The following is a 16,009-nucleotide window of genomic DNA, read 5'->3' as shown; positions in this document are numbered from 1 at the left end:
GCTTGTCCTTCCCCAAATCCTCCTTCCAGCCCTTCTTGTAGATGGGTGTCACACTGGGACCTCCCCCATTAGCCAGGGCAGGAAAGATATTTGGTAGAAAGCAGCTTAGTGAGTTCTGGCAGTTCCCTTACAACCCTAAGATGAATCCCATCTGGTTCCATAGACTTATGAGCTTTTAATTGGCTCAGTAGGTCACTACTTTCTCCTGGATTACAGGGGGTTCATTCTACTCCTCATCCCTGCCTACCAGCTGAGAATACCAGCTGAGGATAACTAGTCTTACTGTTGACATATCAATCTCTCTCAACAAAATGTGCATGAAGAAGCTGTGGAAAATATCTTTATCAATTTTTTCCTTGCTAATCTAAATATGTGTGCTACAGGAGCTACTTAGACACAAAACTGTTACTTGTAAAAAAAAAAAAAAAAAAGATGAATAGGATTAAAAATATTGCCTTTTGTCTCTGCATTTTCAATGATAATTTGAAACTTGTGTCATGACCTCTCAATATCCCAGGCATGTGGTTGATGTGCAAGGTCCTAATATTTCTATGATGAATATGTAGTAAGGTTGTTTGCTGCAAAGGTAGAAGCCCTGACAATGCTGAAATGTGCCACAGACAACCTCCTCTTTTGTCTCCTTTTGAAGAATGAAAAGCAAATTGCTCTGACTGATGAAGATGTTATCAAAATGTGATTCTCAGTTCCTCTTTCAAGTGCTCGAAATCTGGAACTGTCAAAAGACCACATGGAAAATGAGCTAAAAACCTGTTCAACCAGACTATTTGCAAGCACAATCACAAACCAATCCCAAACAAAACGACTTCCCAGTCTGGAGAACTTTTGGTTCCTTGGAGGCATAGGCTGAAACAAGAAATACTGATGCACAGAGACAATGGCAATCTCACAAATGATTGCCTATCCTGCTCTAAAAACACTTCAGTAGCAGAAGCTGCATGGTGAGTCATTCCATAACTAAATCTTACCTCATACCCTGTAGATGAGATCATAAACTATCCAAAATAAGGCATGTCTGAAGCACATATGTGAGAAACTCCACAAAAAAGACAGAGATTTATATATTTTAGAAATTTGTAAGCCTTCTCTCTTAAAAAGAAATTTTCTTTTGTGCAAGTTCCCTGCATTGAATATTTGAGCAACATCACCCTCACCTCCACATTTTATCTGTAAATAAAAGCATACAGAATCATAAAACCACTTAGGTTGGAAAATACGCGCAAGACTGTTGAGTCCGACCATTGACACAGTTAAGGACACCACTGAACATGTCCCTAAGTGACACAGCTTTTAAATATCTCCAAGAATGGTGACTCCACCACTTCCCTGGGCATCCTGTTCCAAGGCTGGATGAATCTTTTTCCCCTAGATTTCAATCTAAGCCTTCCTTGGTGCAACTTTGAGGCCATTTCCACTTGTTCTATCACTTGTTATTTGGGAGAAGAGACATCACTACAATCTCCTTTCAAGTAGTTTTAGGGAGTGATAAGATCTCCCCCGAGCCTCCATTTCTTCAGGCTAAACAACTCCAGCTCCCTCAGCTGCTCCCCATAAGACTTGTATTTAAGGCAGTCTACTTTTGCTCCACCTGAAGAGAAAGAAACCAGTTATTAACTAGTGAGAAGAACAGCCTTTTTCCCTCAAATAACCCTAAGGGATCAAAAGAGAAATAAGTACAGTTATCTTGCAAAATGCAGCAACATCTCACAGTATATAGCTAGATTTGCCTTTTTTTTCTGTAGTTAGTCTGCTGTTTCAATATAAAATACTTGTTTGTGGGGTTTTTTTCAGTATTCACTAAAAGAAACTCTATAAGTCATCACAGCTGGTGTGGCTGTGCAAATTCACTTACATCTTCAAAGAAAAAAGGTCAGAATGAGATTGCTACTCAAAAGCATGTCATACAGGTGAGACAGGTAGGAATAGATACCCTTTGTTATAAAACTTGCAAATTGAACATGGACAATATGTTCTGACATTTAAAAAAATGTTTCTTTTCTTCTTTACCATGTATATTTAACATAACTCAATCTCATGAATATATAATTTACTATTTTCCAGTGATAATAGCAGAATGGAGAACATAAAGTATTCAAAAGAGCAGAAATATGAAGGACAAGGTTGTAGTCTCAGATACATATCATTAGCAGCTAATAACATTACTCAGAAAATCAGAATTCACAGAAGTAATATACGTTAAGTAAAACCAAAACATGGAACAATGACAAAATATACGTCAGTCAGGCTGAAGTTCAAGCCTTTTACATATTTTGGGTATGTATTTAAGACTATCAGCTTATTTCTTCTGAATGTGGTAAAATAAAGGTTTACAGAAGTATTTGTTACTTTATCTTTGATGCCTTTCCTCTCAAAAGTTTCCTGAAACTGTCATTCAATATGGCAGAATGGACAATTTCTGCCCTTAAAGTCAGTTACAAAAATAAGAAAAATAAAAGAAAAACTTCAATAACATTTTCTAACAAACCTTTTGGGTCTTATGTTATTTTCGTGAGCAATGAATAAATCATAAAATGGTGTAGATTTGGAGATCATTTAGTTCCAACCTCTTTGCCATGTGTAGTGACACCTTCCACTAGACAAGGTTGCTCAAAGCAGTATCCAACAGGGACTTGAACACATGCAGGGATGAAGCATCCATAGCTTTGGGCAACCTGTTCCAGTAGTTCACCACCCTCACAGTAAAGAATTTTTTCTTAATGTTTAAATCAAAACCTACGCTTTTTCAGGTTAAAGCCATTCCTTCTTGTCTTACCACTTCATGGCCTTGTAAAAAGTCCTTCTACATCTTTCCTGTTCACTCCCTACAGGTACTGAAATGACTGTCTCATGCCTTCTCTTCTCCAGGCTGAACATCACCGGCTTCTTTAACCTCTCTCCACAGGAGAGGTACTCTTTCCTTCTGATTATTTTTTGTGGCTCTCCTCTGAACTCATTCCTCCTCCAACTCACATGTCATGAACTTCTGTCAATCCATTATCCCAGCCTCTATTTATGCTTGGGATTGCCCCTACCCAGGTGCAGAACTTAGCACTTGGCCTTGCTGAACTTCATGAAGTTTGGATCCAGCCCACCTCTCAAGCCTTTCATGGTTCCTCTGACTTGCATCCCTTCCCTCCAGTGTGTCGAGCACACCACACAGCTTGGTGTCAGCGAAAATGCTGACAGTGCAATCAGTCCCACTGTCCAAACCACTGGCAAAGATATTAAACAGTGCTGGACACAGTACTGGCATCTGAGGAACACCACTTGTCACTGCTGTGCACTTGGGCGTCCAGCCATTTACCACATCCCTTTGAAGAGTGACCATCCAGCCAATTCCCTCTCCACCAAGTGGTACACCCATCAAATACATGCCTCTCCAGTTTAGAGATAAGGATGCCATGAAGGACAGTGTCAAATGCTTTGCAGAAGTCCTGGTTGATGACCTCAAGTGTCCTTCCCTTATCCACCAATGTTCTAACATTGTTGTAGAAGGCCACAAGTTTTGTCAGGCATGATCTTCAGACACAGGAAATCCATGCTGGCCATCACCAATCAACTCTTTATTTCCTATGAGCCTTAACATAATTTCCAGGAGGATCTGCTCCATGACCTTGCCAAGCACTGATGTTAGACTGACTGGCCTGCAGTTCCTGGAGTCTTCCCTATTTCCTTTTATGAAAAAAGGGGTTATGTTTCCCCTTTTACCAGCAGCATTAACTTCACAGGACTGTCACTATTTCTAAAATATGGATGGATAGTGGATTAGTCACTTTGTGCACCAGTTCCTTTATGACCCGTGTATGTATCTCATCAGGTGCCATGGACTTGCGCACTGTCAGGTCCCTTAGATCTCAGGTTCTCAAATCTGATCTTCTCCTACAATGGGCATTTCTTTATTCTCCCTCCCTTTGCCTTTGCACAAAGTTGAAATGCAACTGAAATAATGCAAAATCTATTACTGGATATTTTGCTAATTAACTAATCTTAAATGAGGCATGTTAACTAAGAATAAATAGTGGAAAATAGCTGCAATTCTGGTGTTACAATTTGGTCTCTTTCATGTTAAAAGTGTTTTAAAAATGCAGATGGTAAAAAAATATAGACCCTACCCAAGCATTCATATTGATGTCACTTCAGTGCCATATTGCTTCTGAGTCTCAGCAAAAAAGGCCAATGGAAATGGCAATACCATATATAAAAATTATTTCGCAGTGTAGATGGATTAAACCTAGGGCCATTAACCTATAAAGATTATGAATTGCTTGTTTGAAAAAGATGATAGATACAGAGAATAAATTACGCACTCTTTAAATTCAGGAACAGTGTTTTCAGCATCATACCTCATAGAATTGGAAGATTCTACAAAAGAGGAGAGAATATTGATTAGTATTTTTCAGTTTATGAGAACAGGACTTTTCTACTTGCTCTCTGTAAATTCTGTATTTAATCCAGAATTTATATAATATTTAGAATAGCAATTTATCTAAATGTCCTTCCTGATTGTTTTTTTTTTTTTTTTTTTTATTTCCCTCTTTAAAGAAGTTTTGTTTGGCTTGTTTGTTATTAGATTATTTCACTTGGTTTGGCTTAGGTTTTCTTTTCAGTTTATTCTGTTTATTCTTCTTGCAGCCTGTAATTTGGCAAGATAGTCTCTCAGGTAACTTTAAGATAGCCAAACCAATGCATGTAGAGTTGGCTTTGTCTATTATATCTTGTTTAGGGACATTGGTGTAATTTTTCATTTTATTGTTTTGATAGATATGAGGCTGAATTTATTTTAAAATTGCTGGATGGTTTCTTGCTTTCGTAGTTTTCCTGCATCGATGCCTTATTTCTGTTGGCTTTTTTTTTTCATGTGTAATGAGGGACAGATAGAAGGGAAGAGAAGAGAAGAGAAGAGAAGAGAAGAGAAGAGAAGAGAAGAGAAGAGAAGAGAAGAGAAGAGAAGAGAAGAGAAGAGAAGAGAAGAGAAGAGAAGAGAAGAGAAGAGAAGAGAAGAGAAGAGAAGACCTAAAATCATCATCTAGTTTAACTGCCTGGCCAATTCAAAGCTGAGAAAAAGTTAAAGTGTGTTGTTGAGGGCATTGTCCAAATGCCTCTTAAACATTGACAGGGCCTCAAACACCTCTCTAGGAAGCCTTCATGCAGTAAAAAATATTTCCTGATGTCCAGTCTACACTTCCTTTGATGCAACTTTGAACTATTCCCACGTGTCCTATCACTGGGTGGCAGGGAGAAGAGGTCAGCACCTGCCTCTTCACGTCCTCAGGAAGACATATAGAGCAGGTTCTTATTCCTCTGGCTGTTTTTTGAATAGAATCATACAGAATGCTAAATTTTGTTCATATGGGGTATTCTTCTGAAAAGAAACTCCACAACAGATTTTTACAGAAAGTTCCTAACTTGTGCTACATTCAATTCCATGTCAGGGGAAAGCACAATTTGTTTCCCTTAACAGTGTCAGAAAAGGCTGATCCAGGTTTTCATAAAATAAATTGACCTTGTGCTGTCCTCTGCATCAGGGTGAACTTCACCCTATAGTAATAATGGCAGTGGTAACAACAGTAATTGCAAACAGTGCTATTGGACTGCAACCAGCCAGGACAATTTCAGGACAGCTACTATACAGCTCAAATCACTGAGCAAGCAGATGCTTAGCAGGCTGCTATTATATCTTTCAGTTATTGACAAAGAAAATCTCCTGGGTACCATGAGGACACCCTATCACTGTAGTAAAGCTGCTTAAACAGAAGCTATCAGGAAAAATTGCTCAAAAAAATCCCTAAACCAAAAAAACTCAAAAACCAACACAGCAGGGAACAGGCTATTATGGTGCAACTCATATTGCCCAGTGTTACAGAGTTCTTCAGGGTATATAGTGGCAACAGGAAGGTCCAAACAGGGGTTGAAATGCCATCTCAGAAAATCTTTTTCATTTATTCTTTCTGAGGATTTGTAAGTTTGAATGTTTAACTGTGTGCCTAGCCTGTACTCGGGAAATACTGAGTTATCTTTTTATTGGATTTTGGTTTGCTGCAAATTTAAGAATATATAGGGAATGGTTGAAACAATAGTTTGAAAGGCAGATACATAGATATTTACAATGAAAATATTTTCCTTTTGATAAAGCAATGTTGTGAAACAAACACTGTTGACATATTCAATAATATGCAGGTAAACACATCTGTCTGAATGAGTCCCTTTGAGCAATTTTTTTTCTGTCCCTGCAATATGTTCACATATAACACAGTCACAGAATATGCTGAGTTGGAAGGAAGCCACAAGGATCATCAAGTCCAGCTCCTGGTCCTGCAAAGCACCATCCTGAAGAGTCACACCATATTCCCGAGTTTTGTCCACATTCTGTGTGAACTCTGTCAGCCTCAGTGATGTGACCACTGTGACAAGTTTCCTGGGGAACTTGTTCCAGTGTCCACCCATCTTCTGGGTGAAAAACCTTTTTCTAATAAAAAACCTAAACCTCCTCTGATACAACTTCAGGGAATTACATTCCCTCAGATCCTGTCACTGGTTACCACAGAGAAGAGATCAGTGCCTGCCCCTCCTGTTCCCCTCACAAGGAGGATGTAGACCATGATGAAGTCTCCTCTCAGTCTTCTTCAGGCTGAGTCTATCCACAGCACTTCTTTCCAGCATCTCATTCCCCAGTCTGTCCATACCTCCTGGGTTGCTTCATCCCAGGTAGAATGCAGCACTTTCTCTGTAGAACTTTGTATTTCCAGCCCTCTAATTTGTTGAGGCATCTCGGCAGGGCCTTCCTGCCCTTGAGGGAGTCAGCTCATCTCAGTTTTGCATTGTTTGTGAATATGTATAGGTGTTTGTTTGTATAAAAGTAAATTCAAAGCACATAAATGGCTGCCTGCTTCTCTCAGTTTTTCATGGGGAAATCCTTAAGGTCTATGACTTTATGATAATAGGAAGCTGGACTGAGCAAAATGGGACAAAATGAAGTGCTCACAGACAGACCAGTCACTAACCAGCTAACCAGGAAAATAAAGATGATGAGTTTCAAAAATGTTAGTCATTGAAGAGCTTAGGACACATGGAGGTCTTAAGGAGCTCTTTGGAAAAAATTGTGTTGGAGGGTAACACTAGGGACACTGCAGTTATTATAGACATCTGGGTTTGCTTTTGTCTTAATTTCAGTACATTTTTGTTAATCAAGATTATGTCTAAACCACTTTTGAGGACAGAATTTTTAATCTTACATTGCTGCTTATTTTTAAACAGTGATAGTTATTTGCAATACTTTAAATAGACTACCTGCAAACAAACACTCTAGCCTTGATGGGTTTCTATAAAAAAATTAAATATCACATTTAAATTACATAAAAATATGTGAAATTGCAGCATGTAGTGATTACTGTCATACTGATGTTGATCAGCATGTGAAAATTGCATTTAAAATTGTGAAAATTGCTATTCATTGTTAAAATTATACACTTTTCATAAATGTCATGCTATTTTTAAGTGAATAAATTTTCATATAAAGGATATGGGGTATTCTTAGAGCACAGAAAAAAAAATCAGAATTAAAATCAAACTTTAAAGAAAATAAAATTTTCATTTTGCAATGCAATAACTTTATTAAATTGTTTACATTTTTCTTAATTGAAAGCAAATGTGAAATGAAATTTTGTTTGTTGCCATAAATGTTCAAATGAAAATTCTGCATGCAGTTGTCAGAAGAGTTTTTCTATCTGTATAAGTGTGACATGTCATCCCATAATATATATTGAGCTCTGTCAGGAGACTTGAGTTTACAGTTGGTTTTTCTAGTGTGAGTGTTAGCTGGGAGTGAGATTTTTCCCTTCCATTCCTGGCTGACGTAGCTGTGTTCACCTAATATTGTAGCATAGACCTGGCTTTATTCATGACACATAAAGCTAAAAGCTTGCATAAGTTTTTGCAAGGTTGATGCCTTTGATTTTAAGACCCTTAAGACCATGTCTAAGTTTTCAATAGTATTTTGTTTATGGACACTGCATTAGCTCTGGTTCCTGAGAGAGTCTCTAAAGGACTACAGAAATAAAAATTATAACTAAAAGTAATAGGAATTTACCAAGTGTGTAGTGCAACTTGCAGGAATTTATGAAGCTAAGAAAAGAGTCTTATTAAAATTGGGAGGAAGAGAGGATTTTATGATCTACAAAATCCAATAGATACAGCCATACAAGATGCCCACACATTTTGTACCAGGGTAAATGAAATAGTTTTCTACTTTAATAATGCTTTGGGGAATATGTGGCAAAAAGGTTCTTGTTCCTTTTAATTTTAAAGTAGACTACCCCTCTTAATTACTGCATTCAGGCAGTCATGTACCACATACAACAGTTGTAGCCGATGAAGTCATGGAATGCTTTAAATCAGAGCAAACAAGAAGGATTTAAAAGGGACAATATTATATTTGTTGGAGTTTTCTTTATATCAAGCTAAAAGTTAAAAAAAGTATGACAGAAATTAAGTCTGACAATCTTATTTAATGAAATCAATGTAAATTTTTTATTTGGAGCTTATATTTCTTGGATAAAATAAGTTTATTTAGCAACTTAAAATGCAGATATATATTTTTATTTTCAGGACGTCTTCTCAAACAAAGAATTAAATCCAAAAATTTGACAATAATCAAGGTAATTTAACAATTAGTCATAAAATTATGATGTCTTTCCACTGAGATCTGGATATTTTCACTTGTAAAATATTGTAGATGTGTCATTTCATTATGCTTCTTACATTTCAATGAAAGTTTTTGCTAAACTGAGGTCCTTGAATTATGTCCAGGCCAGTATCTTCAGGCTTTTTTGATTTTGAAATGCTGTCTGATGAGTAACGCAGTTGTTTTTTTTAAAAAAAGCATACAAATAAACAAAACTGTAAAGCTTTAAGGATACCAATTACACCAGAACACCATTACTGTTCAAAAATATAGGAATAAAGGATATCATTCAAGTCAAATGTCAGCAACAATTTTGTCACATATGTGCTGGCACAATATATGGATGGCACTGAAAACTCTAACCAAAATGTGAAACAGAAAAAACAAACATGCATAGAAATGGAAATGTAAAAAGTATTTTCCATTATGGCTTTGTGCAGAATGAAATGAAACAGCAATTTCTCTACCTGTCTTTTTAAGGCATGGAATAAAGGTGCTAAGTTGGGACACACATTGTGTATGATTGTCTGTAAGACAATCTAACATTGGAAGAACTTGATGGCATTCACTCCTGGTCTTACTTATTAGACTTGACATGGGTCAAAGTCTTCACTCTGAGAAGTTGTTTTAGAAGTTTTAGAGAAGCTGCTCATGATTTAATGTGCTGTAAATCAAACAAGATCTATTTTTATTGAGACTTGCAATGCAGCCTAGTGCTACCAAAATTTTTCAAAGGTAAAAATTCTTTCAGAATATGCTAGGTTGATCAGAAATGATGGAACAAACCAGTTTCTTTCCAAGATATTGGAAAAAAAACAACTTTGCAATTAGACCCCCCTCCCCCCCCATATTTTACTTTATGTTGCATATAAAATTGTGGAGCTACATTATTTTCAATGGCACATAGACTTGAGGAAATTCTACTTCCCTACCAGGGCGGTAGTTCTATTGATAACACTTACTTTGGGATCTCAGATTGCCATTTTTCTCTGTCATCAAGGCACATTTATGCTGGTTATGGCCTGGCACAGATGGCTTGAGGACTACCTTTTCTTGTGGGCCAGGGGCAGCGCCCATTAATAACCAGGGTGTACAGGGAATTATCAGTAATTTCTGTAGGAAATCTCAAGAGACAATCAAAGACACATATTCATTGTTCCCAGGATGGTTGGCCTGCTCCAGCACAAAAATTTCCATCTTGAAACCCAGATGTAATTGCTAAATTCAGCTTCTGAAAAGTTGTAAGCTCAAATGTTCAGATGCAGAACTGTGTTTTTATTAGGCTAATTCATAGCTGCCAGTATGGATAATGGGCTGATGTGGAGATCAATGGTAGGAGAAGCAGTAATAAAAATTAATTTTCACAAAAAGAAGGTTTTGGTCTTAATTTTTCAGTCTAAGCAGATGATCACTTTTTAGATAGATAAGAGTAAAAAATCTCCTTCTAGTAGTGACAAAAGCTTCTTCTTAATTTTTTTTTGATTCAAGGTGTTATATTGGTATAGGCAACATCAACAAATCTCTGAATGTGGAAGGAACTGCATTATCCCAAGCCATAGTTAAAGAAATGGCTACCTCTGTTCCTTAGACTTCATATGTGTGTGTTGCATTCTTTCTGTGTAGGGTTCTGGTAGATTTATAACATGTGACAGAATATCAGCAGCACAGATTTCATGAGCCATCATTAAAATATGTAAATAATGCTGGTCTTAATATAACATAACATAAAATTTAATAACTTATTAATACCTCTGGTTTACAGATGGGGATTACCTTGATCCTTGTCACCCCTGGAGAGTCAAGAAATTCCATATAATGAAAGCTTATATGCCCCATATTAATAAAGTGAAATTTCTTTGCATTCCCAGGAGCTTTATAGTGAAACGTTATACCTAGTCAGAGTGCCAGCAAAGCAACATTATAGAAGACATATATTTTTTTAAGAACAGTTTATGGGTATTTCTTCTAGTATCTGTTACAAGTAATTCCATAGATCATGAAAAAAACACTTAATTTACATTCAGTTGTGGGCTTTAGATTTTAATTTGGGGGTTTGTTTAATTAAATACACCCTCTGTAATTTAGTTGCCAAGCCAGAAGGGAGGTTGATATGTCACCAATGATTTGCTAATACATCCATTTTGCAGCTGAATGAAATGACTATTTGCCCTAGTGTATATTCATGCTGCAATGGGAAGTGTCCCATTATAAGATGAGCCTCAAGTGTTCAAAAATATTAATGCTGTAGCAACTGGTGGTGTGGTAATGAGTCATAAATGACAACAAATGGCAAAAAAGGTAGTCTTATTCTATTAGGCCATAAAACTACTGTTTTCTTACAAACTAATACAAGTACATAGATTAAACAAACAATCAAACAAAAAGGCTGGAGTAGCAGTTTTGTATTGTCCTGTATTTAATTTTTATTTTAATTTTTATTCCCTGTTGTTTTATGGATTTTTTTTGAGGGGCTGGATATAAAATGGGAGTAGTGCAGACCAAGGATACAAACCCCCTGTAAAGCAGTGAGATGGGTCAGAGCAGCAATTTATAACAAAAATGGTAATATTGTAATTTAAACAGATACAAAAAAAGAATAAATTTTAGAGGGAAAACTCTGAAAAGCATGGGCTGTAGATAAATTCATCATAATCACTGCTGTGCCAGTGAAATATCTAATAATGTGACACTACTGTGGTTAACTGAATAATAATATTGTCTATCTCTGTGACTAGTGTTGTCATAATGAAACAGAAATGCTGGAAGATGTAGCTGCTCCTCAGAGTCTCTTTAAAACCTGGAGGTATCATCATATACAGTTTGCTGTTACTGTAAAGTTACATTTTACCATCTTTGTTGGCAACAGGTTTTGGTGAACTCAGAGAAAACTTTCTGAGAGCTGTTCAGGGCCTCATGAAGCAAGCCAGAAGGTTCAGGTGAATACTACTTGTACAAGTGCATTTGCAAATATTTTTTAAGTGTTTGAACATACTTTTTGATACAATATTCAGACAATCTAGTGAACCTACTCATAATATGCTGAGAAATTGCAACAATCAAGGTAGTTTCTGATCTTCTTCTCACAAGGGATTTTTTTTCTAAATTTAAAAAGGACATAGTCTTTCCAGGAAAAGTATAACTGAGGATTATAAATCTAGTTTCAATTATGAATAAGATATTTTTGTGCAATAATCTGATATTTTCATTCATACTTATAATAAATTTCTAAAAGAATAAAGAAAAGAAAGAAAGAAAGAAAGAAAAAGAAAGAAAGAAAGAAAGAAAGAAAGAAAAAGAAAGAAAGAAAGAAAGAAAGAAAGAAAGAAAGAAAGAAAGAAAGAAAGAAAGAAAGAAAGAAAGAAAGAAAGAAAGAAAGAAAGAAAGAAAGAAAGAAAGAAGCTTCTTGAAAGTTTAAGACTATATCAGCAGGCAAAAAATAAAACAAAACTAGAAGACTTCCTTTGATCTCAAACATCAAATTGATTGTCAGCTATTTTAAGCTCCCTTCCACAGCAGTCGTCTTGCAGCTGATGCTCCCCACGATCTCTCCATGTCTTGCCTTCTCTTCCATTGTACACCACAAATGGTTCTGCACTTGCAGGGTGAATTACACCTGGCTGAAAAAACAACCAAAAACTGAAGATGTTATTTTTCAGGAGAATGATTTACCCTATCATTTCCACTGTGGGTAAGCAAGCTTGTGACACAACAAGGTGTGGTGGTTTGACAGGAAATGTGTTTTTTGGGATGCTGTGTTTTTGGCCAATGGATATTCAGGCTTTAATATTGGCATTTAACCTGGCCATTGGGACATGGACACGCCTCTGAGAACACGGGGTTAAAAGCAGAGCTCTCCCCTGGGAGGGTCCTCTTGGGTTTCCGGCGGGAAAGAGTTCGGGTCTCTGCCCCGGCCCAGCTGCTGGCTGGGCAGGGGAGGGGAAAAGCCATGTGGCCGAGAGAGGTAGGCCTGAGCCCCGGGGTGGAAGGGTGGAAGAGAGAGAGAGAGACACCGGGAGCCATCGGGTGCCCCCCCCTGAGAGACAGAGAGAGAGAGAGAGAGAGAGCCGCTGCCTGAGACTGTAACCTTGAAACTGGATAAACATGGGCCTGTGCCGGCAGCACGGCTGGGACGGAGAAGAAGGGGGGGTTCAGCCGGCTGCTTGTAGGAGCTTTTAACCCCTTTTTGGAGAATGAGAACTTTACAGATCATTGACCTTTCCTAGAAGATAGAGTGGAAGATGAGGAAGAAAATGGGCCAGTGTGAGAGAGGTCTGGGCAAGTGAGAGATAGTAGAAGAATAGAGAAGAATCCTAGTGGGAAGAGATGATGGAGTGGCTTTTGCTGGACTCTTTTTGTATAGCCATGGACAGAACCATGTTCCTTGTGATACAGAGACTGCATTCTAGGGGGAGGCAATGGCCTCAGAGCCAAGAGGGTTCAGTGTTGATGCCCCTCGGCCCCAGGGGGTGGAAAAATATGGGGGGGACAGGTGTCCCAAAGGAGAGATTGTGGGGACAGGTGTCCCAAAGGAGAGACTGTGCCTTTTTTGGATCGGGACAGAGCATCCTTAAAAGACAACCCTAGAAGCAGTTCTGGTCCGTGTTCAGTGGTGAGAGCACTGGACATGAAAGGAAGAGGTCACGACGGCAGATGTACTCCGGGCGGTGCCACAAGTGACACAGGAACACACGAGGCTTCGATTGTGTTTCCAGGGGAAGCCCATGGCACAAGAAGGACTCCTCTCCTCTTGATGAACTGAGGATTGATTGTTTGAAGGGTGGTGCTGGACCGAGAGTTGGTGATTTGAGAAACAAATGTATTGTGTTGGAAATTTGGTGGGGGGAGGAGGAAATGCATTTGTGAAGTTTTCATTTTCCCTGTGTATGTGTGTTCCTTTTTCTTTGTAGTTGTAGTGTAGTTAATAAAGTTTTGTTTTCTTTTTTCCCTAAGTAGGAGCCTGCTTTGCTTATTCCTGGTCACATCTCACAGCAGAAACCAGGGAGAAGGTATTTTCATGGGGGCACTGGCATTGTGCCAGTGTCAAACCATGACAAAAGGCTAGTGAAAAACCCAAAATTCCAGGGTCAGAGCAGGCACTTCTGCACTTTTGAAAGAAAACTAGATTCTAACAGTGATCTAAGTAAGGCAAATTTATTTCGGGTATATTCCTTTGCCAGGAACTTATCCATGCTTATGGGTGGATAAAGCACAACATGTTCTTTCTTATTTTCTGACTGCCTTTGGGGTCCAGCCACCAAAGAAACACAAGTAGTAGAGCTGACACCCTGTGTTCACATGAAGCAGATGCTTTCTATGTCAGAAACTGAAAATTTGTCTCCTGTCATTACAATGTAGTGAATAGTAGATGAATGTGGGTCAGAAACTCAGTTCTATTAATACTGAAAGGTTTTCAAGAAAAAGTTGAGAAGAAGGATTGGTTGTTTTGGTTTTTTGTTGCTGTTCTGGCCTGGCCTAAAGTCTGGTACATTTTGATTGAGTCTTACACATTCAAACAGAGAAATCCAGACATGTTACGAAATCATTGTAAATTATTAGCTTGATCAACAAGCACTGCTCAAGCAAAGCCTTGCCTAGAAGAATGGAGAAATAAAAGGGAGAGCAGCCTTCTGATCTTTTATGCAGATTTCATTTTTGCTGGTTTTGGATTTCAAAAAGGCATTGCTGACAATTTTCAGGTTTTTAACACTTTGGTAAATTTCAAGCTGTATATTGGCTTTATTTAGTTGATTGAAGGTTTACAAGGAAGAATATGTTCCATTTTTTTAGACAAGTTAGCATAAATGATGAAAAGAGTGAGTTTTGAGGCACTTGCTATCTGAAAGAGGTAGTTGAAATACAGGCTGACAACATTTGTTCTGAGTTTAACTTAATTATGTGAGTTTGGGTTTTCTTAGTGCTTGACTAAGCTTTTGACAACTTGTAAGTGGTATGTGAGTACTGCTGAGACTGAGAACAAGATGTTGTTTTATAAATATACTTGGCAGAGAAAAAGAGGAATTCATAGTGGAAATTAGCTTGTAAAGACTCAAGAACCAGGATATGCGAAGTAAACTTGGTTTTGGCAAGCCCATTCAAGTAAACTTACCTAGCATATAAGCCTGAGGGAAGACTAAATTTTTCCATTCACCCATCATTCATCGTGCTCCTGTTTCAGCTTCCAAACCCCATTCTTCCCTCAGGGAAAACACGACTTACTGTGATTTAGCTGGGAAAATATGCCCTACACAAATCCAAAAATGCAATATCATGACATCACTCTTAAGTTCTGACTCACCAGAAGCCCAGCCAGCTCCTGTGTACAGCTATGCTCCCATGTTAAAACAGAGGGCTGATAAGGGAGGTAAGTAGGCTTTTGCTTGTGGCCCTAGGACACAAAATGATCAAGAATGACTGCAAGAACTTGGAGGCAAGTTCCTTAAGGAAGTTCTCATGGTCACACAGCAAAATAATGCAGCAAGTTAAATTCATGTGCATGTGTGTATATACACACATGTATATAAATCATAGTGAGAGCTGTAAAGCCCTGCAGCAGGTTTCCCAGAAAGGCAGAGAAACAGAACTGAGCCACCTGAGGTTGAATTTCAGAATTAACCTTGATTAGAGCACATGTGCCAGGGACCAGCAAGGTCAGACACTGCACCCTCAGACACTGCACCCTAAGGGTAAGGGATCCTGGAGATGAAATATGCAGAAATCAACACCAGAAATGCACAGATGCAAATGTCTTACCCCTTTAGCATAGATGAGTTAGGAAACATGTATTTGTCCTTTGAGATGTCATGTATCTGTTCTCTTCCAATGCTAGTGTAATGATATGCTCATTGCCACCTCAAGACCCCTGGAAAGAGTTTTGGGCAAAGGAATTGCTTCCTTTAAGCTGTGTCCATGATCTTAAGTCACAGGTCCAAAATAGGAATAGTCCATATATGCATCAGCTTCTTTCCAGTACTCCTGCCTCTCATTTGCACCATTTTTGGGGTGTTTTTTTTTAAATTTAAGATCATAATCTTGGGCAGAAACAAAAGTCTTAATTCTTCTGATCTTGTTTTGTTTTGTTTTTTGGTTTGTTTAATGAGTTTTCCATTTTTTTTCTAGTGTTGGTGCCAATTTGAGATTTCTTAGTGCTTAAGTTGCTTAATCTCTAATGGAAGAAAAGTTTTCAGGATCTATTGTGCCTTGTCATTTTTACAATCTTTCCTTTTAGGCACAAAATTTTTACAAAGAACTTTTTTAACAATCTTTATTTTGAGATATTTTTACTGCCTTTCCATGAATTTTCAAGATGAAAGC

This window comes from Agelaius phoeniceus, chromosome 3 (genome assembly GCF_051311805.1).
Source record: "Agelaius phoeniceus isolate bAgePho1 chromosome 3, bAgePho1.hap1, whole genome shotgun sequence".
Taxonomy (NCBI): domain Eukaryota; kingdom Metazoa; phylum Chordata; class Aves; order Passeriformes; family Icteridae; genus Agelaius; species Agelaius phoeniceus.
Note: the sequence above shows the minus strand (reverse complement) of the source record.